Source organism: Rhinolophus sinicus, chromosome X (assembly GCF_036562045.2).
Source record: "Rhinolophus sinicus isolate RSC01 chromosome X, ASM3656204v1, whole genome shotgun sequence".
NCBI lineage: Eukaryota > Metazoa > Chordata > Mammalia > Chiroptera > Rhinolophidae > Rhinolophus > Rhinolophus sinicus.
Window position 1 is genome coordinate 108,995,458 of NC_133768.1, and position 21,238 is coordinate 109,016,695.

The 21,238-nt window shown below is 43.0% G+C and overlaps 1 protein-coding gene across 10 annotated transcripts in view; it reads left to right on the forward strand.

Moving 5' to 3' along the window:
* The first annotated feature begins 3,120 nt into the window (after positions 1-3,120).
* MTM1 (myotubularin 1) overlaps positions 3,121-21,238 on the forward strand; it is a 95,524-nt gene continuing 77,406 nt past the window's right edge. For 4 of the 10 annotated variants that reach the window (XM_074323264.1, XM_074323269.1, XM_074323273.1 and 1 more), the window contains exon 1: positions 3,121-3,206. The gene's annotated coding sequence lies outside the window, so the exon portion shown is untranslated. Of the gene's footprint in view, positions 3,207-5,408; positions 5,457-21,238 lie in introns of those variants that run through there. The other 6 variants (XM_074323266.1, XM_074323271.1, XM_074323270.1 and 3 more) reach the window with 5 other exon arrangements.

Below are 21,238 nucleotides of genomic sequence, written 5' to 3' on the forward strand. Positions count from 1 at the left end.
TTTATAAATCACTGCCAAACTGTTTTCCAAAGTGGCTGCACCCTTCTGCTGGGGCTACCTTTCAAATAAAGGGCGGGGGTGGGCAGATCCGTTTTGTGGTTCTAGAAGCAGAAGTTAGTCCTAGGCATTTGTGTGTTTATTCCTCATAACAAGCTCATGAAGTAGATACTAATATTCTTATTCCACAGATGAGGAATTTGAGGCTTAGAGAGATATACTTCCTCAAAGTCACATAACAAAGGGAAGAGCTAGGATTTGAGCTCAGAGGCCTTCATGCCAATGCCCAGTAGCTTGTACCCTGCCCTCTCTCACCTTTCTTCCCATTAGCCAGCCTGGCAGCTTGGGAATGCTGCTATCTTGTCTTTCTATATGCCACACTCACCTCTGTCCTTGCTGTGCTAGGACACAGCAACTCTGGGAGGTGGCATATGACTCCTCTTTTTCAGAGGAAGCAGGTAATGATCAGAGGGATGAAGTAACGTTGCCAAGGCCTACAGCTTGTCTACAGAGTTGCTGGGATCGGAATTCAGGCTTCTTGATTACATGTGCTTTCTGCCAGGGCACAGTGCCCCTAGCTACATTTAAAGTTTTCATTTCTAACCACCTCTTTCTTCAACTTTCTCCTTCCTCTGTAAGAATGGTCTTCATTTCCCTCCACCTTCCTCCACCCCAGGCCCAGTATAGTGAACCCAGTAGAAGCAGGTGGTGGCAGTCCCCAGCCTGGCCGGTGTGGGGACTGGGAGCTAAGAGCACCTGCACTAGGGTCCATGTGGTGCGTGTGCCAAGGGAGAGAAGCAGGACACAGGTAACTTCCTTTCTCAGGCCTTCTTCTCAACCAGGAGGCTAGGGGTGGGGGTACGGGGTGTGCCTGGCCAGGCCAAGGGTGGCAGCCCATCCTAATCCTACCTGCTCCACTTCCCCCAACTCGGGAGAACAGAATGGAACCTCAGGGGATAAGAGATCCCTCCAGCCTGTGACTTAGCAAAAGCAGGAGGACACTGGGGGAATGGGTGACGGATATCCCACCCAGAAAGATTATTGAAGAAGCAGCCTTATGTCACATCTATTGCTCGCCCTCCCTATTGTTCAGGAGCCCCTGGCTGGGAGGCTGACATTTCTCCCCAGGCCCCCTGCAATTGAGGTGTGTGTGAACGTGTGTGTGATGCAGGGAAGCCTGAAGAACCCCCAACATACACAGAGACACTCATGCACATACTTTGAACGATGAGATGCAGCCCCAGCCTGAGAGAGGTCAAGAATACAGCGACCTGGCCAAGGGCAAGGTGGGAACTCCTGGATAGCGCTCAGCCCTTATAGTTTTCAAAGCACTTTTATCTCCATTCCCTGCTTGATCCCTACACCTACACTGTGAGGCAGGCAGGGCAGGAGTGACTGTCTCCGTTTCACAGTCCAGAGACTGGTCTTCTATACTGGCCCTTTCTGCTTTGGTTGCCTCCTTCTGGAGCTGGTGCTAGACTGGGTCTGGACCCAGGTTGGAGGTGCTGGAGAAATCTTCTCCAGTAACTGCAGCCTTGGGATGAGAAGTGTCCCTGCTCCCCCCAATTCCACCCCCATGGAGCAAAGGGCTTCAGCCTCATCCTTGAACACAGTGCCTACCATATGCAGGTTCTCCCACCCAGCTGCTGCCCTCCCTCCACCCACCCACATTTTCTTCTCTCCCTCTGCTCCAAGACTCAGAGATGTGGGAATCCACTTATGCAGTAGCCCACCAGGGAGACTTTCTGGCATGCAATGCACACAATCAAGAAGCACTTACTGAACACTCTTTCGAATCAAGTACCAACGTGAATGTGATTAAGGAAGTTCACAGCCTGGGGAGGGGAGTTGGTGGGGCAGACCAGTAAACAAATGATGACAAAGATGCTATGAGAAGGGCTCTGGGGAGAGCTTCTAATTCTAGCTGTCCTAGGAGCATGTGCTATTCTGCCACTTTCTTAGAGTTTGGCCAATCCAGGACAAAGGAACAACATGTGTGAAGGGCTGGAGAGAGGAAAGAACCTGGTGCATCCAGAGAATAGAAACAAGCTCCTTGTGAGTAGACCAGAAGCTGGGGTGAGGGGAGAGAAGAGACGCGTTAGAACTGGCTAAAGAGAAGGTGGGGTTGGAGTCTGAAGGTCCTGTTACCCATTTAAGAAGTCTGGACTCTTCCACAGGGTTAATATTGTGTGTGTGTGTGTGTGTATAATGATACAGGATTATACACACACTCATACATATGTATATTGGTACCACGTAAAACAGCTGCTTTTAGATGCTGGAGTACTAACAGATATAAGAGGGAAAAGGTCATGTTAAAGCAGTCCTATTTACCATCATTTACCAGAACTGCTTATGTGTAATTATTGTGCAGCACAAGAAATATTACACATATTCTTCTGTGCCCAAGTATTTTTTTAATTACATACTGAATTCTCTTCCTGAAATTGTCTTCCTTCTTTCTCTTTTTTCTTTCCCTTTCTTTTTACTGTATTAATGGTCGCCTGCTCCAAACTTCAAAAAGTGGAAGGAACTCTGTCCTGAAATGTTTCCTTTCACTAAGTCTCAAGAGAGTTCTTGTAAAGGTGCTGGCACAGCATGAAGAATGCGTCAGCTGTTAGCTGGGTTTGTGAATTGCAAATTCTGTATCAGTCAGTGAAATTTCTTTTCCCCTTATAGTATCTCAACTTCACGCAGCCAACCGTATATACCCAATATTAGCTAAATTTAGTAACATCGCTGAAGTTTTATCTAGGGAAGTTTTCCCTCTCGGTTTCCCCTTTTTGGAGAAAAACAGTGAGACGCAGCCAAGAGTTCTAGGACTACGCTTCCCAGCGGCCCCTTCGGTGAGTCTACTCCAACTTCCCTTACAGGGGTGGGTCCCTCTAGCATCTTGGCCCTGCCCATTCCGGGCACCACATTTAGAACTACAACTCCCAGCGGCCTCCACGCGCCAGACCCTTCAAAGGGTTTCCCAGCAGCCCCCCGGGCGAAGAGCCCCGCCCCTGAGACTGGCTCCCCAGGCTCCCTGGCGCCCTCAGCCCGCCCCAACCCCTGTCACGTGACGCACCCTCGCCAACCGACGTGCGGAGGAGGGCGGCGGGCGGTGGCCAGGGGCGGGGAGGCAGCAGGGGGCGGGCTCTGGAGGGGGCGGAGCGGGGCCCGGGAGCCGAGCAGCCTGGCAACGGCGGTGGCGCCCGGAGCCCAAGGTGGGTGCGCGCTTGCGGCTGTCCTGGCTCCCAGCCGGACGCTGCGGGGACCCGTGGTGGGGGGGCCGAGAGGAGGAAGTTGGGACCCCTCTGGGCTGGCGGGTCCCGCGGGGCCTCGCAGCACCCTCGGGGGTGGGTGGGTTCGCCCGAGCGTCTTGGCTGTCCCCGCCGGCCAGGGCTGAGGCCGGGGAACAGCAGGCAGGTGCCTCCGGCTTCCCGGTTCTCATCGCCCAAGGTCCCGGGCCCGCGGCAGGCGAAGGTCGGGTCTGGAATCGGGGCTTTGGGGCCGGGGAGTGGGGGGAGGGGGCGTCACGGCCGCTGCCCTGACTTTACTTCCCGGTCCCGGGGCGGCGAGAGCGCCGGGCGACCGCCCTGCCTCCCCGGAGACGCGCCTTGTCTGGTTATTGCCCTGGCTCTCCGCGCGGGGTGTGTGCCCGCCGCATCCCCTGTGGGTCCTGTCGAGCGGCCGCAGCCCGTCATTGGCCGCAAAGCCTCGATCGATCGGCGTTCTCGGCCAGTGTTTCTGTGTCTCATACGGGAGGTTTAACTGTTTTTGCAACAGTTGAGGGAAGATCTGAAAGGGAACGGTTAGTTCCCTGATACGCAGTCGGAAGTATGCACAGGCACGAGCAAGCGCCCTTTGCCGAGTTGCCTCCCTTAACTGTCTTTTGCTGCACTCAGGAAGTGAAAACTAATTTTAGTTTTTGCCTAAGCAAAGATGAAATGAATCTGCTGCAAAAATTACATTATGGGCTTTTTAGATGCATACAAAGTATGAGGCGAAGTGGATTGTAACTGACTTTGAAACATACTAAACCTTCACAAGGATGGAATCATGGCATATTAGAATTGACTGGGACCTTGAAGTTCATAGAGTTCATTTGTTTCTCAGATGGGGAAACCAAGGCCCAGAGAAGATAACGAATGTGACCCAGGCTTCCTGGCAACTTCATGGCAAGGCTAATATCATACACCAGGTCTCTAGGGGATATCTTGGTGACTGTCTAGCCTGGGTACATTTTTTTTTAATCACAGCTCAGTTTTTGTTCCTTGTAAAGTATCCACCTTAGAGTCTTGAGACTGAGCCAGCGATTTTGCTATAGTTCATGCCGTTTTGAATTTCCTTCAAAAGCAGTTTACCAGCCTTATAAATAAGAATCAGGCTTGTTAATTTATAGACACATTTTACTTGCATCCCACATACCACCATTATGTCATAGGCATGACCACTTAATCACCAAATTTGACTCTGAATGACTTTTGGCTATTTCATGAAACCAAATCTATCCTTGAGAGATTTCATACCATGGAGTAGATTCAAACCATTGGTGCTGCCAGGGTATAGCAGCCTCCTGAGGTGCTTGAAAGTGGAGAACATTCATTGGGGCTGTTACATTCCAGTACAGTTATTAAAGGAGGATTGGTCTCCTTCCCTTAAAGTTCTAACACATTTATCAAGTTGTCAGTGGTTTCATTCATTTGTTCAACCCAGAATGTCCATGGTCTTCCCACAGTGTCCCACACACTGGGAAGATGGCAGACAGCACCACTGATGAGGTCCCAGCCTTACAGAGCTAATGTGTGGGGAAGCAGACAATTACACACACACACACACACACACACACACACACACACACACACACAGAGACACACAGACATTGCTATATATTCTAGTGGAGATGAGCGGTATGATGAAAAATAGAGCTCTGGAACTCTCTGATGACAATAAAACAGGCTGGTATGAATGAGAGTGACTTGGGCATTACTTTGAATGGGTAGTTTTAGACTATCAACTGCTGCTCCGTGACAGCAAATAAATCGCAAAGTAAATCTGTCTGAAAGAGATTCTATGGAGTCCATCATTTCTCCAGCCATTGCCTTTTGGATGATAGGTTCATCACAGCCTCATTTTTACTTGCATTTTCCCACCCTTACATGGAAACAGTGAGTAGTTTCAAACACCTAGAGAGGTGGTCTTCGAGTCCCTTGCTATCTGAGTAGTTACCCCGCTCTAGCTACAGAAGACTGTTGTGGTCCGTATGGCTTGTTGATTCCGTGCCAGTGTCTGCTGGCCTCAGGCTATCTTACACGAGGATTTCTTTTCCTGCACACTGGTTTGTACTGGGAACCTACTATCTGAAATGCTTGTCAATCTTCATATTGTGTGGTTTGTAAAGAAACAAGTTCATTTTGAAATTACAGGCATACCTCGGAGAAATTGTGGGTTCAGTTCCGGACCACCGCAATAAAGTGAGTATCGCAATAAAGCGAGTTGTCATCTTTTTGCTGGTGGAGGGTCTTGCCTTCAATTTGTAAACAAATACAGCATCTGTGAGGCGTGATAAAGGGAAGCACAACAAAATGAGGTATGCCTGTAGCGCTAGAGGAAAGAAGCACTCAACTTAAGAACAAGAGTGCCAATAAAATGGCATTAATGCTAGCTTACTCTGAAAGTTTATCTATTTAGTACCCTTTCAGTTCTCTCATATGCTGTGTGTTCATTGGCTTCAAAGCAAATGCTTTCATTGTACAGGTTCTGAAAAATGGTTAAAGTTACATAAAATACTCCAGTATTCTTTGTCCCAAAGTGAAAGGAGGATTAACAAAGTGTAGTTACTTTTAAACACACTGAAAGAACATGTGGTTCTTGCTCTTATTGAAGGCTTCAAAATAAGGAGAAAAGCAGCGCCTCTTCAAAACTTAATAGGTGACATTTTGAACTGGTGGCCAAAGGATTTCTAAGGCCAGAGATTGTTGTTATTTCTAAAGTTTTTAAAGATGTTATAAAAGAATAAATAAGAGGTTGTTTTCATTATTCTTTAGTAATTTCCCTTCCCTGTTTTTGACCTCTTTGAAGTTCTGCTTTCTTTATTTTCTGGTTTCTCAGTTCATTATTCCTTTTTGGCAGATGGCAGTGGGCAGGGGCTGTCATTTGCCTAGAAGCTGTTGACTCCGGATTTGAATCCTGGCTCTGATATTACCTGTGTGATTTTGGGCGAGTTACTTGCCCCTGTGCCTCAGTTTCCTTATCTGTAAAATGGAAATAATCATAGTACCTTCCTCAAAGCGTTGTTGGCAGCACTGAGTGATAATCCCTGTTAAGTGCTTAGAATAGCATCTTAACATAGTAGACACTAAAGAAAAGTTGAACTTGAACTACACGGAACTCCATTCTTTAAAAACAAAAAAAAAATTATTCCAGACGTGTTCTAATCAAATTTTGGGAATCTAGTAAACCTGATTTTCTGGACGTTTCCCTTCATTTCATTATTGACTCGAGCTTTTAGTTTGAGGTGATGCTGGCAGCAGTGTTCGCAGTTCTTGCAGTGTTAAGTTCCTTTTACTGTTTCGACTAAATTACTTGAGGCCAGATTTTGTTTGTTTCTACAAACAAGAATAGAGCAAGAGAGGGCTTCTTCCAGTTCCTCTGCTTTGAGAGCGAGAGGTACCAGGAGACCCAGCTGGAGTCCATCCGATGAGATCCAGTTGCCATCCTGTAGTTGGAGGCTGGTTTTTCATGTTTACAATGCATTTTAAAAATGCATTTAAATGTTTACAATGCATTTTTCCATAGGAGCACCAGGACCGTTTCATCTTTTGTTTTTTGTTTTTAAGAATGTGACAAGCTTCTCTTTAGAAAATTGGCATCCTGTGCTAGTGCTTTCTTTCTGTTTCTACCTGAGGAACAGGAGTGGGAAAGAGCCTTGTGTCTGTGAAGTAGAAAGCTTCCTGAATTTGGATTTCAAAAGCCAGGTTCAAGTCCCAGTTCTGCCTCTTCTTAACTCTATGACATGGGACAGGTCATTTCACTTCACTGCTGGTGGGTCTTCCATTTGTACGACAGAGTTAAGAAAACCTGGCCTACCAAATTCCGAGAGCTCTTCAGAGAGTCCAGTGCGCCTCAGTACTCTTTGAAGACCATGTGGTATTATTATTACTGCACTCATGTGTTACATAAGCCATCACTATTTGGAGAACTGGTATTAGAGGGCAGTGTCCTTCCTGTTCTTGGCCCATCTCCCCTGTAGCTGTCCGTGGAGCCTCTGCCTTCTCGCTCTCCCTCTTCTGTCAGCATTGAGATATGCAAGCGTTTCTTTGCCTCTCTCAAATGGACCTGAAGCCACTGGTACACCTTCCAAGCTTCCATGTTCTCTATTCCTAAAATGATAGCACTCTATAACCAACAATCAAAAGGTGAGCAAGGCCTCTCTATCAGGGAATATTGCCTGCCTTTTTCTGCAGGGCCTCAGAATGGAAGTCTTGCCTTATTTCAAATCAACACCTTCCCTGAGCTCCTCAGTGCAGCTTGAGGCCCTGTCGAGTTGCTCCGTCCATGCTAGACTAGATGCTTGCACTCCTGGGGCCAGGACAAGAAGAAATCCAGGGACTTGATTGTTCTCTGTCCACCCTGTCTTGCTTGTCTGAACAGGGCACGCAACAAGTGCTCTTTTCGTGTTACTTGAATTTGTTTCTCCATATCTTGAAATGATTCTGTAAGTAGTTCCTGGAAATTTCATGTACTTACGTGTATATTCGTTTGGTATTGTGTTGCTCAACTCTTTGTGACACCTGCGTACTTCAGTATTAATTTTGTTCATCTTCCAAGTTTGTAATAAAGATGACTGAGGTTGGAGACGTTGTTCTGGGCAGGTGAAACCTAACATGGCCTTCCTCATGCCGTAAACATTTAGGAAACATTCTCTGACTTGAACTGGACAAGGGGGGATCGTTTGGAACTTGTTTGGATGTGTTCATTTCAAGGAATTGTTTTGTCTGTCTAGGATCATATTCCCTGACTGCAAGATGAAACAACTGAGCTCATGCTTAGCTTTTCTTTCCACGGGCAATTAGCAAATGAATAAGAAAGTTCTTTGAGTCCAGTGCTGGGAGAGGTCTCACACATTGCTTTCCCACCCTTTTCTTCCCAGCTTCTGGATTTTTAGGCTATTGTCGTGAGCAGTTTGCGTTTAGGTTCGTTTTTCTTTTTAGCTTTGCTTGTGGGTATGTTGGGGGCGGGAAGGGCTACTGGAAGTTGAAGGGTAATAATTGAAAGTAAAAAGAAAAGTGACTTGTTTGTAACTCCTCTGGCTTGGACTTCCTGGCCTGCAGACGTTGACAGCACAGAGATGGCCTTTCTTTAGGTTGTCACCACTGTTACATGTTGCTATCACGTCCTTGAGCTTTCTGTGAGAAGGAAACACTTTCCCAGAGCCTCTTACAGTGAAACGGATTGCGATATCAGGGTGTCCTGTGCTCCCCTTCCGGGGAGCGCTGGAGGCAGAAGTGGGTCCTGAGGGGGGTTCTTGGCATCAGGTCGTGCGTGCGATATCCTTCTCTCTCCTTTAAGTGCCTTTATGGCCCTGAGACGGTGTAGGTGGGGACGGAGCAGAATGGGCTGTGCTGTCACGGTTCATTCCAGCAGGGCTGCAATGGGCCTGAGCTGTTTCACTGAAGTAAGAAATGTCCCTGCACAGCAGCGACCCCCGGCCATGACATGTCAGTCTTTTTTGTGGGTCACAGTGAGAAGGAAGACTTGTACTGGGTTTCGGTGAGACCCCAGGAGGGCACTGCCTTTAACACTGGTTATGCGGCAGGCAGGACAGAAGAAACCCCAGTCAAGATTCCATTTTGAGCTTCCTGGTCTCCAAGTGTTCCTTGCACACATTGGTGGTGCCGACCTGTGAGAGTGTTAAGTCCCTATTGCCATCACACACAGAGGACAGTTGGAGCTGGTCCTCACCTCTTTGTCGCCCTCACTTTGAGACGTGATAACTGATTTTTGAAAGTTGAGGCTGAGTGTAACCCTGCTGGCCATTTCCTATCTTCATTGTTCTCAACTCTGAGATGACGTGATCATTCCTCCAGAGGTTCCCATCACTTCTGTGCCACCGAACGGTTTTTCCTTTTCGATAAAGAGTGTCTTGATGCTTCTTCTCGGCTTCTGGGAGTGTAGGAGAAATGCAGAATCTTAGGCCGCCCCCAGACCTACACAGCCAGAAGCTGCCTTTTAATCAGCCCACGAGGCGATCTGTACGGAAATGAAAGTTTGAGAAAGCTGGACTAAGTAGCAGTTCGCATCCTGGCTTCCTGGCCGATTGTGCTGTCCACTGGAAAGACAGTTCGAGCTACAGGTGTAGTCCGTTTTCCTTGCAGTCCCATTAAAAAGTAAGGAAGCACATATTTGAACTGGCTCTGGGTGGTGAACACACAATGGGATTTATAGATGATGTAATAGAGGATTGTACACCTGAAATCTATGTAACTTTACTAACCATTGTCACCCCCATAAACTTGAATTAGAACAAAAGTAAAGAAGCAGATGAAATCGATTTGAATAATAGATTTTGATTTAATCCAGTATATCCAAAATATCATTTCAACATGTAATCAGAATAATAATTAGTGAGATGTCACTCCCTTTGTGTGTACTAAGTTGTGGTAATCTGGCATGTACTTTACATTTACCACACTCCTCAATTTGGACTAGTTCAGGAGCACCACGGCCTAGTGGCTCCAGTGTTGGACAGCGCAGCTTGGAGACACATTTTGGCCTTGATTTGCTGGTGATGTCAGCAGATTCACTGTCAGTGGCACTGCAGCCGCAGTAAAACGTTGATTAATGGTCGGTGTAATCTGGGCCAAGCCCTTTGCCCAGTGCTATGACATACATCTCATTTGCATCCTCACAGCATCCCCACTGAGTTCCAGAGAGTTCTTTTCTGGGTTTCAGTTTGGTAAGCCATCTTAACAAGTTACCTTTGGTATACATGTGAAATGGAAGCTTCTTTCTTGGGGCTATCTTCAAAGAATGCGAAGACCACCTCCTTCTCTGGCTCCTTGGTGAGGGTGGGAGTTCCTCAATAGAAGTTTCCTTGGGCTGGAAAAGCCTGTGGTTTGCCTCGCTGGCTGCTCTTTAGCTTCACCTAGGGAGGTTTAAGGACCTGCTCCTCAGACCCCACCCACAGACCTGCAGATTTTGTTTGATCTGGGGGCGATCAGACATCTGCATTTTGAAAGTACTCTGGGTGATTCCCGCATGCTGCCCAGCTGGAGAGCAGCTGTGACAGGAGCCCATGACTGCCCTGCCAATCACCTGGACTTCCTGTTGAAATTCACATTCGGGCTCTGGGTCTGTGAGGGCGGTAGAACCCTCCTCAGTGGCAGGACGGTGCCCCGTGAGGCTGGTGTGCTGCTTTGAGTCACACTTTGACTTTGAGCAGCCAGCCCAGCAGAATCACCTGAGGGCGTGGGCCAACCAACGAGTTCCCTGGCTGGGAGCCTGGAGTGTCTGATTCAGTAGGTTTGGGTGGGGCCCAGGATCTGTGTTTGGAAGGGCAAGATGTTTTTTATATTTCACCAGAAAGTATCATGTTTACTCTAGATTTTGTGTAGGCTCACTCCTAGTGCACATTTTTTAAGATGCTGAATTTTATCAACCCCTTTTTCTGCCTTTAGGGAGATACTTTTTGTCCACCTCTTTAAACCTGTGAATGCATGAGCCATTAGAAGGGATTTTCTAATACAACTTTGCAGCATTCACCAGGTTTGCACTGCTGGTGTGAATCCAGTGTGTTTCTTACTGATGGATTTGTTTGGTAATGTTTTCTTCAGGATTTTTACATCTGTATGTGTGAACGAATTTAGGCTTTAATTTTCCTTTCCTGTGCTGTCTTTGTCTCGTTTTTTGCTAGTCTTGTAAAGTGAGTTGAGAGTACTGGATTTTTCTGGTCTCTGGAAGTTTGTATAAGATTGGAGTTACCTGTTCCTTGAATGTTTGGTAGAACTTGCCTCTAGAGCCACCTGGGTCTGGTGGTTTGGTGTGGGAAGATTTCAAACTACCAGTTAATATCTGTAGTTACGTCTATCTTGTCATTCTTAAATCGTAATAGTGCTCACTTGTGCCTCCTCCATTTTTTTCTTGATGAGTCTCACCACAGATTTGCAGTATGAGGTTTGTCAGTACGTGGAAATGAATGAGAATAATTACGTTCTCAAGGTTTTTTGATTGACTTTTAGTGAGTAAAAACTTCATATGATTTTAAAGTCAAATTTATATCAAGGTATATTCTGAGAAGCCTTACTTCCAGCCCTGTCTCCTGCCAAGTGTGCTGTCCCCTCCCCCCACGATAGTATTTGTTTTTAGTTCAGTCTTCTGTTTCTTCTTTTGCAAATTTGAGCACGTATACACACATTTACATTTCTCCTTTTTCTTACACCAAAAAACAAACAGAAAAAACACAACAAAAACCCACACACTACATACACTATTTAGCCTCTTGCTTTTTTTCACTTAAAATATATCCTGGAAATAATCACTCTTCATTTTCTCCTTCCTTCTTTCTGTCTTTGGATTTATTCTGCTGTTTGGATGTTTCAAAACATAGTATTTTTAGTATTATTTAGTTGTAGTATATTCTCATGTCCATTGTAATTATTTCATTCTCCTGTTAGGCGTTTAGTCTCCTGTCAGTCATTTAGAAGTCTATTTTTAAATTTAAATTTACATTTTCTAGCTATTTTAAAAACTGATCTCTAACTTAATTGCATTATGGTCAAAGCATGTGGTCTGAATACTTGTAGTTCTTTGAAATGTACTGAGGGTAGATTTATATAGTATTTTGTGGTTTTCTTCTTTTACTTAGCAGAATGCGTTTCGTATCCATCCACATTGTCTCATATATCAGCAGTTGGTGACTTTCTGTTGCTGAGTAGTACTCGGTAGTGTGGCTGTAATATAACTTGTCCACGTCGATGAACGGTTGAGTTAATTCTTTTTGGTTTTTGGCCAGTATGAATAGAGCTGCTATGAACATTTGGTTACAGGTCTTTAGGTGGACTCGTGTTTTCATTTGTCTTATGTAAATATTTAGGTATTGCTGGGCCATATGCTTAGTATATGTTTAACTTTACAAGAAATGTCAAACTATTTTTCCAAAGGGGCTGTGCCATTTTGCATTCCCACTGGCAAAGTAAGTAAAGTATAAGAGTTCTGCGTGGGCCGTATCCTCACTGACACAGTATTGTCTTCTTTTTTTTTTTTTTGCAAACTAGATTGTTTCCCTTATTATTCAAAGCATAATTTTATTTATTATTATTATTTTAATTTTAGATTTTATATTTATTTCAGGTGTATAAAACAACATACTGGTTAAACGTTTACACCCCTCACAAAGTGATACCCCTCTCCAAGTCTATGCCTCTGACATTGTATATAGCTGTTACAGTACCATTGACTATATTCCCCATGCTGTACTTTACATCCTGTGACTATATTCATATATTTAATTATAGTTGACATTCAGTATTTTTCTACATCAGCTTCAGGTGTATAGCACAGGGGTCAGGTATCTACACAATCTATGAAATTTTCCCCAATAAGTCCAGTACCCATCTGATACCCTACATAGTCTTTACAACATTAGATTATGTTCCCCATACTGTATTTCACATCCCCGTGACTGTTTTGTGACTGCCAATCTGTACTTTCTAATCCCTTTAATTTCTCCCCTGCCCCCCAAACCCCCTCCCATCTAGCAACCATCAGTTTTTTCTCTGTATCTCTGAGTCTGCTTCTGTTTTGTTTGCTCATTTATTCTGTTCTTTAGATTCCACATATAAGTGAGACCATTAGTATTGTCTGTCTTGTTAAATTGCAGCCATTCCAGTGGGTATGTAATGGTAGCACATTGTGGTTAATTTACATATTCCTAATGACTAATGATGGTGAGTATGTCTTCATGTGCTTATTGGCCATTCATGTATCTTCTTTGGTAAAGTGTCCACTCAGATCTTTTGCCTCTTTCTTATTGGATCGTCTGTCTTATTATTGTTATACAAAGTCTTTATCTATTTTGCATACAAGACCTTTATCAGATACGTGATTTGTAAGTACTTTCTCCCAAACTGTGGCTTACCCTTTCATTTTCTTAAGTGTGCCTTTAAAAGAGCAAAGGTTTTTCATTTTGATAAAATCTAGTTTATTGTTTTTTTCCTCTTATGGTTTATGCTTTTTGTGCTCTAAGAAATTTTTGCCTAACCTAAGTTCACAAAGATTTCCCCCTATGTTTCCCTCTAGGACTTTCGCAGTTTCCGCTCTTATGTTTAGCTCTGTCATGACAGACAGACCCTAGGTTGGCCCCTCTGATTTGCATCTCTCAGTGCTCGTAATCCTGTGTAATCCTCTTCCTTAGAGTTTACAGCCTTGTGAGAGCTGGACAGAGCATCCAGCTAAGTGGTACTCAGACTTCTGACCCACGACCCACGGAAACTGTGAGATCATTAATGCGTGTTGTGTTTAGCTATTGAGTTTGTTATGCAGAAATATAAAGCTAGTATGTCTGTGCTTCATTTCAAGTTATTTTTGTGCATTGTGTGAGGTAAGGGTCAAGATTCACTTATTTTTCCATATGAATATTAAACTGTTCCAGCATCATTTGTGGAAAAGACGAACCTTTTCCCATTGAGTCTCCTCGGTACCTTTGTTGAAAATCAATTGATCGTTGCTAGGACCTCCAAAACATAGCCTAATTCTGGACTCTATTCTGTTGCATTCGTCTATGTGCCCATGTTTATGCCGGTACCACACTGTCTTAATTACGGAGCCATTATTGTAAGTCTGGAAATTGGGTAGTGGAAGTACTCCAACTTTGTTCTTTTTTTTTCTTTCTTTCAAGATTATTTTGGCAATTCTTGGTCCTTTATCTTTCCATATAAATTTCAGAATCATCTTGTCAGTTTCTGCAAAAAAGCCCATTTGGATTTGGTAGGGATTGCATTGAATCTATAGATTGACATCATACCAATATTAAGTCTTCTGATTCTTGAGCATGATACATATTTCCATGTATTTGCGAATTCTTTAATTTCTCTCAGCAGTGTTTTATAGTTTTCAGTGTGTGGATCTTATACACATTTTGTTAAATGTATCTCTAACTATTTCATTTTTATATTATGCAAACGTTATTTTTATACTTTAATGTCCATTTGTTCATTGCTAACAGTATAAATACAATTCATCCTTATGTTGACCTTGGGTATCATACAACCTTACTAAATTAACTTACTAGTTCTAATGGTTTTCTGTAATAGTCTTAGGATTTTTTACATGCATGCTCATGCCAGCCACAAATACAGTTTGACTTCTTCCTTTCAATATGTTATGCCTTTTGTGTTTCTTTCTTGCCTTATTAAACTTGCTAGGATCTCTGAAAGATACTGAATGCAAGCAATAAGAACACTTAGTGGGAAAGCATTCCATCTTTAACCATTAAACACGATGTTACCTATAGGTTTTTCATAGGTGCCCTTGACTATTCCTAGTTTGCTGAGAGTTGTTGTTATTGTTTTAAATCATGATTAGATGTTGAATTTTGTTTGTAGAAGCCATGTCTCAGATAACATCTTCAGGAAGATAGTGTACCTCATGAGTAGCCCTGTTGGGAATTCTTTTTATTCTTCTGTGGAGCAACATATATTCCTCCTTCAAAAGCCATGGATATTGTGTCGGATTCATACGTGTCATTGTTATCGTACTGGAATTTCTTCATCTTGCCTTTCTTTGCCATTCTTTTGACACTAGTTTTGCTTTCTGTTCATCTCCTTGCCTTTTTTCCTCCTCGCTTTTTTTTTCATTTCTGCCTTTTAGATTTCATTTCTTCCACATCTGTGAAAACTTCCTCCCTGCTAACAGTGCCAAGTTCTAGAGGTGCGTGTGTGGGCGCATGCATGTGGGAGCGTGCACGCGCATGTGTGCACACACACAGTTGTTCATTCAGTTCTTTCACCTTCTTCTGTAGCAGGGATGGGTGGCCACTTGTATTTATGGCTGAAATAATACGCAACTGCCCCTGGTAGGAAGATAACCATTTTCCATACTCTGGTTCACTGCGAGTCTTTCTCTTTCTGAATTTCCAAGGCTTTTAATGAAGCCAGGCTTCGGAGATTCCCTTGGGGCACTCCTCTAACTACTATGGCAAACTGCCTATTGGGCAGACTACTAGCCCTGCTCCTCATCACTGTGGACCTTTGCTGCCAACCTGTTCTTCTAAATTAGGACTAATTAAGATGTATCAAACCTACCTAGCATTTTCAACAATTGGGAGACCCTAGGCAACATTTGGAAACCTCACTTGCTGTTTTATTACTTCTAGCCCACGAAGAGAAGGGACAGGAAGCTCCATATCAAAAGTAGCCAGCCCATGTTTGGAACTCGTCTTTGGAATTGCCTTCAGAGACCATGTCACCAGTTTAAAAACTACCCTCAATGGTGTCAAAACTTTGAGTGAGGACTTGGCTTTTGGTTTTAGGCCAAAATCATTTTGAGGCCCATCTATTAAATAGAGAGAGTGGGCATTCATGCTGTGGGAAACATTGTTTTTCATTTAAAAATTGAGATATGGTAAAATACATGAGATGGTATCTTGTGTGGCTTTAAACTGTAAAGGCAGTTTCAAAAGAAGAATTGGAAGAATACTTGGAATAGTGACAGTGTTGCTGGAATAAGTGTATTCCATCTAAAGGGACTGCTTTGAAGAATAACTTGACTAGCTACATATGCGCTGATAGTCATTTTAACAAAGGCCTCATTACGTCATAATTGTGACTCATGGGGTATTTTATTCTATTGTTGTCCATTAGTAATCAAAGTTTTCCTTCTTTTTAATATAGTTTGAAAAAAACTTTTCCATGCCACAAAGTAATATTGCAGTAGACAAACAAGAAGGAATGTACTGGTTCAGTGCCTCACAGACATGGATTTGGGGGAAAAAGTCACTATTTGTTTACTTGTCTTTAAAATGAAGGCTAGAGTTCTTCTTTGTGACCATCTGATTTGGTAACATAGAGATGGAATTCCAAAAAACCAAAACCAAAAACAACAACCAAAAACAACCCTTTTTTATTCAGCTGTGTAAGCAGAAAACATAATGTCCTCATATTTTATTTGATCATCTACTAGATAATTAGAGCAACAACTATCTGTTAGTAGATAGGACGGCCAGACTGACTGGGTTTGAATTCTAACATTGGCAGTTCTTAGGAGACATGTTGTTTAACCTTCCTGTTTCTTGGGGTTGTGTGGTTTAATATTAGTTGCCTTATGAGGTTGTTGGGGGGATTGAATGAATTCATCCATGCTTAGAACAATGCCTGGCACATAGTAAAGGATTAGTAAATGGAAGCCATGGTCATTATCCATGAAAGGAAGTTCAGTTTTGCCTTAATTATATAGTATCACCTGCATTATTGTCTTTACTGTGTCTCCCCCAAAATAAGCCCTAGCTGGACAATCAGCTATGTTGTGTCTTTTGGAGCAAACATTAATATAAGACCTGGTCTTATTTTACTATAACGCGGTGTTATTATTATTTATTTTATACCTACCCATTTTTTATTGCTATTTAACTTGTCTTATATTTAGTCATCTCCCCAACTCAGTTGCTAGCTCCTTGAAGATTTATCTCAGTTTTTCAGAATTTCCCACCTTGGTCTAGAGCGGTTACCCAGTATACATTTACTAACTGAGTTTTCACCTCTTTGGAAACAGAATTAAACAATTATGTATGCTGAGTGAGGAAGGTCTCAGAAATGATTGGCCTGATGTCATTTCATTATTTCTTCTAAGAAGCTTATGTTAATCTTCCAGTGCTGGTTAATTTAATAGATGTTCAGTGAATGCTTATAGGTGGATTGACAAACTGAATTATTCTGAATGTAATCATGTTGACATGACCATTTTGCAGTTAATTTCTATAATGAACCTCTTGTCTCTGTTGTTCATTGGATTGTGCCCCCCAGAAAGATACGTTGATAGGCCTAGCCCCCAGTACCTTGGAATGTGACTTTATTTGGAAATAGGGTCATTGCAGATATAACTGGTTGAGGTCATACTGGAGTAGGATGGGCCCTTAATCCAATACGATTGGTGTCCTTAGAGGGGAATACCATGCAGAGAGACAAAGAGAAGAAGGCCATGGGACAACAGATATAGAGATTGAAATGCTGCAGTTGTGACCACCAGAAGCTGGAAGAGGCAAGAGGGACACACCCCTTGAGCCTTCAGGGGAGTATGGCCCTGCTGACACTCTGACTTCAAACTTGTAGCCTCCAGAACTGGGAGAGAAGAAATTTTCTGTCGTAAGCCCTCCAATTTGTGTCACTTTGTTACAGCAGGCCCAGGAAGCTCAGACACTGCCCAGCCATTATTTTGCCATTTTCCCTCTTGCTGCTCAAATTACAGTGTTGACAATCCTGGATTTCATTTCATCTCAAATGCATGATGTGCTCACATTTTCATCCATTAGCCATTTTCTCCAAAAATTTGATTTAAATATATATGTACATATATACATATATATGTGTGTGTGTGTGTGTGTGTGTATATATATATATATATATATATATATATATATATCATGTTTCCCTGAAAATAAGACCTAACCGGAAAATAAGCCCTAGCATGATTTTTCAGGATGACATCCCCTGAACATAAGCCCTAATGCATCTTTTGGAGCAAACCTTAATATATGACCCAGTCTTATTTTCGGGGAATTCACGGTGTATATATATATATATATATATATATATATATGTATGTGTTTGTGTGTATATATGTGTGTATTTAGTACTGGAAAACTTAGCACCAAAATACAATTGCAGTTCTCACACATGTGCCAGAAGCAGGAGACAGCAAGTGTGGAATAATGAACTACTATGCAGCCATGAAAATGAGCGGAGCACAGCTCCCCACATCCACATTTATGGCTCTCTCGACAATGTCATGTGAGAAAAGTAAGGGGTAGAAAAATGTGTAATGATTCTGGTTGCATATAAAACTTCCAAGCCACACAAAATCAACGTAATATTTAGGGATATATACTGCATATGTGGAAAATGATACAGATAGGCAGAGGAGTTATAAATTCAAAGCTCAGCCATAGGGAGGGAAGCTGGAGTATCTTTAATGACTGAAGTCTGATGTCTCCAAAGCCATGAAAGTTTCTGGGGGTGATACTGTGTTCATTCATTCATCGACTGGGGGCTGAGCGCTCAAGCTGCTCTGTGCTGGTGCCACCACATGAAACAGCCTTGGCCGTTAGGAAGCTCAGATCGAACAGAGAAACCCAGAATTTCAATGGATAAATACAGTACAGCATGAGAAGTGAGCCATTAGAAATTTGTGCAACGTACAGAGAAGTGAGGGGGGGGGGTGTGTGCGTGTGTGCACACGTGTGCGTGTATGTGAGGAGGTCTGGAAAAGCTTCCTGTGTCTTGAAGTGGGTAAATAAAGACCCCCATGCCAACAAAGCTCCTGCTTTTCCTCCCACTGAAAGTGCCTGGAGGAATTGGTCCAAATGACAGGTTATCATCTCCAGCCTTTTCTCCTCACTTTATTTTTCTAGAAGCTGCACACCTGCTCTTTAGTTCCGTTCTGTTCCTCGCCCTCCACCGTTAATTGCTGGAGGAATGTTTGTCAGCAATGCCCAGTCTGAGAAGGTCCTTGGAAAGTAAGATGATTTGCTGGCACCTTCCTTACTATTATAGCTATGACTGTATAGCATATACGTATGTTTACTCTTGCCACCAACAATTACCATTTCACCTTTGTTAGGGTACTTTTTACTTATAAATTTAAAATGTACTTTTGGGGAACAGTTTCTCACAGGGGAAAATAGTTCAACAAAATACAATTTTATCATGGAGCAGATCAGCTGGGTTCATGAGTTTGGGAATTGGCAGGTGGATGGGGAACTTGATCTTGTTCCTATTTTAAAACTTTGTTTACTGGCAGGTATCTGATGGTTACAAAATCCATTGGTGAATTTAAAGATCTGTTTAAATGTATGTAATACCCTACTAGGCAGTCTTTTTACATTGGAAATAAGCTAACCTGGTGGTGGTTGACTTTTCTAATCATTTATTTAGCATACCAATTTCAATTTATGAAGCGTTTCTTAAGTTACTCTTTTCCATGGCCACAGATCATGGTGCTAAAGCCAATCAGCTGTCTTGAAGATGTGCCATTTGTCTGGAGGGGACCAAGTAATAGGGTGAATGGATCAGCTCAAATCCATCACTTAACCACTGGAAAAAATGATTCAAAATACATTCTCCACTGGGTTTGAATAATATTGGTTTTAGCCAGAGGTCTTTGCAACATTTAAAGAAGTAGAAGTAAGTGTATGGTGATCTTTAAAATGAATAATAAATATCAAGAAGATTCAAAGAGTGAGTTTCTAAATGAAATGCTGTTTACGATTTCATAATTTCCAAAGGAGAATCACCAAAACAAATCCCCTCTAGCCCTGAGGTTTGATGTGGCTGAGACAAATTGAGAAGCTCTAATGCATATGTGTTGCATGTGTCTCTGTGGACAGTAAGCCACTTACTTTGACGGGGGTACTGTTTTGAAATAAATCCAGTTAGATTTACTCTAAGAAACCTCTCATGTATTTCTCGATCCTTGAGCCAGAATCGAAGGTAATGAGGCGAGATCTCCGTGTCAGGGATCCTATGGAAAGTTTGCCTGGGCTAGGCGTCAAGTGTTTTCTTTTTCTAATGGAAGTAGGCATGCTTTGAGGGTGTACTTCTTGAAGGCTGTTGGGGCCTGGCCAAGATTATATGGACCATCTTAGACAATATGCATGCAGGACGGCTAAGCAGTGTTAGACGTGCATTTTATGAGGAATCCAGCCAAGTATGTGAGTGCCAGCTTGAGGAATGACTTAGCGTTCATCAGAACATCTTGTGTAGGAGGAAGGGACCTGGAATGGGAGTGTCTCTGTGTTGCCATCTGCTGTGCCAGCATTTTACACGTCCGTCATCATGACTCCGTGAGATAGGAAGTATCATGCCCATTTCACGAACAGGGAACTACAGTTTGTCCAGGCTTGCATGACTGTTATTATTAATCAGGTGACAAAATTGGAATTTGCAGCCTAAACTGGTCTGAATACAGAATCGCCTCCTTTTTGCAACCACATCGCACAGTTTTGCAAGTGACCATAGTGCATTTTTACAAGGTATAAGCTCTGAATGGTGGTTAATAGCTTATATTTTAGTTTAAGAGGACATAATTATTATTTGCTTTGGCCGAAGAAAGTTCACTTGGAAATAACGTATTTTCATAGTTTAAGGCAGAGGGTGACAGCCTGTTTTTGTAAAGAAAGTCTTACCGGAGTACAGTCACACCCCTTCATTTCCGCATTGCCTATGGTCCGTTTCATGCTACAACACAGAGTTCAGTAGCTACATGGCCCACAGAGCCTAAAATACTTACTATCTGCCCCTTTACAGAAAAAAGTTTACCCGCCCCTGTTCAAAGGAAAATGTATAGAAATGAAATACACCCCTAGTGTTGCAGATCGTTTGTTTTCCTGTGGGTTAGACAAATGTAGAAGATGAATTGACAGTATATCGGTCTTAAAATGGCCGGGGTGAACATTTCTGTGCTGCGAGGGGTTTGGTTGAGGGCATCTTTTTCATTCTTTTGCCTCCTTAGTGGCCTACAGTCAGAGCAACCTGAATGCAAAAGTCAGAATACGCTGCTTTAGTAAATCCTGTGTTTACAGGTACTCCAGGTACAGACTGAAAAACTCTGCTAGTGGTTCTCCTTGGGGGTAGGGAGTGACACCCCCCCCTAGAGGCCACATTGGAAAGGGGGGATGATTTTGTTGTTAGTGTAATGTATTGAAAAATATTATATCTCAGTGTCCTTTTATTTCTCCTTTATATTGGGGTTAAGGCATTATATTATTTTTTGAAATTGTGTTTAGGTTGATAATATCTATGATTTTCATTTCTGGCTAGCAAAGGGATTTACAGAAATTTGTTTTGTAACAAAGGGAGCATTCCTAAGTATTCGGCATTTTTTTCAAAACAGACTTCCAAGTAAAGAGAGCTCCCTTAGAAAGACCTAGAGTTCTGGACTCAGAGGCGGCTCATGCATAACTTCTTGCTCACTGACCGGCTTTAGAAGTCAGTTTTCAGACTGGGTAGGTTTCCACAGCTTTTAAGGGAGCGTCCAGAGAAAGACT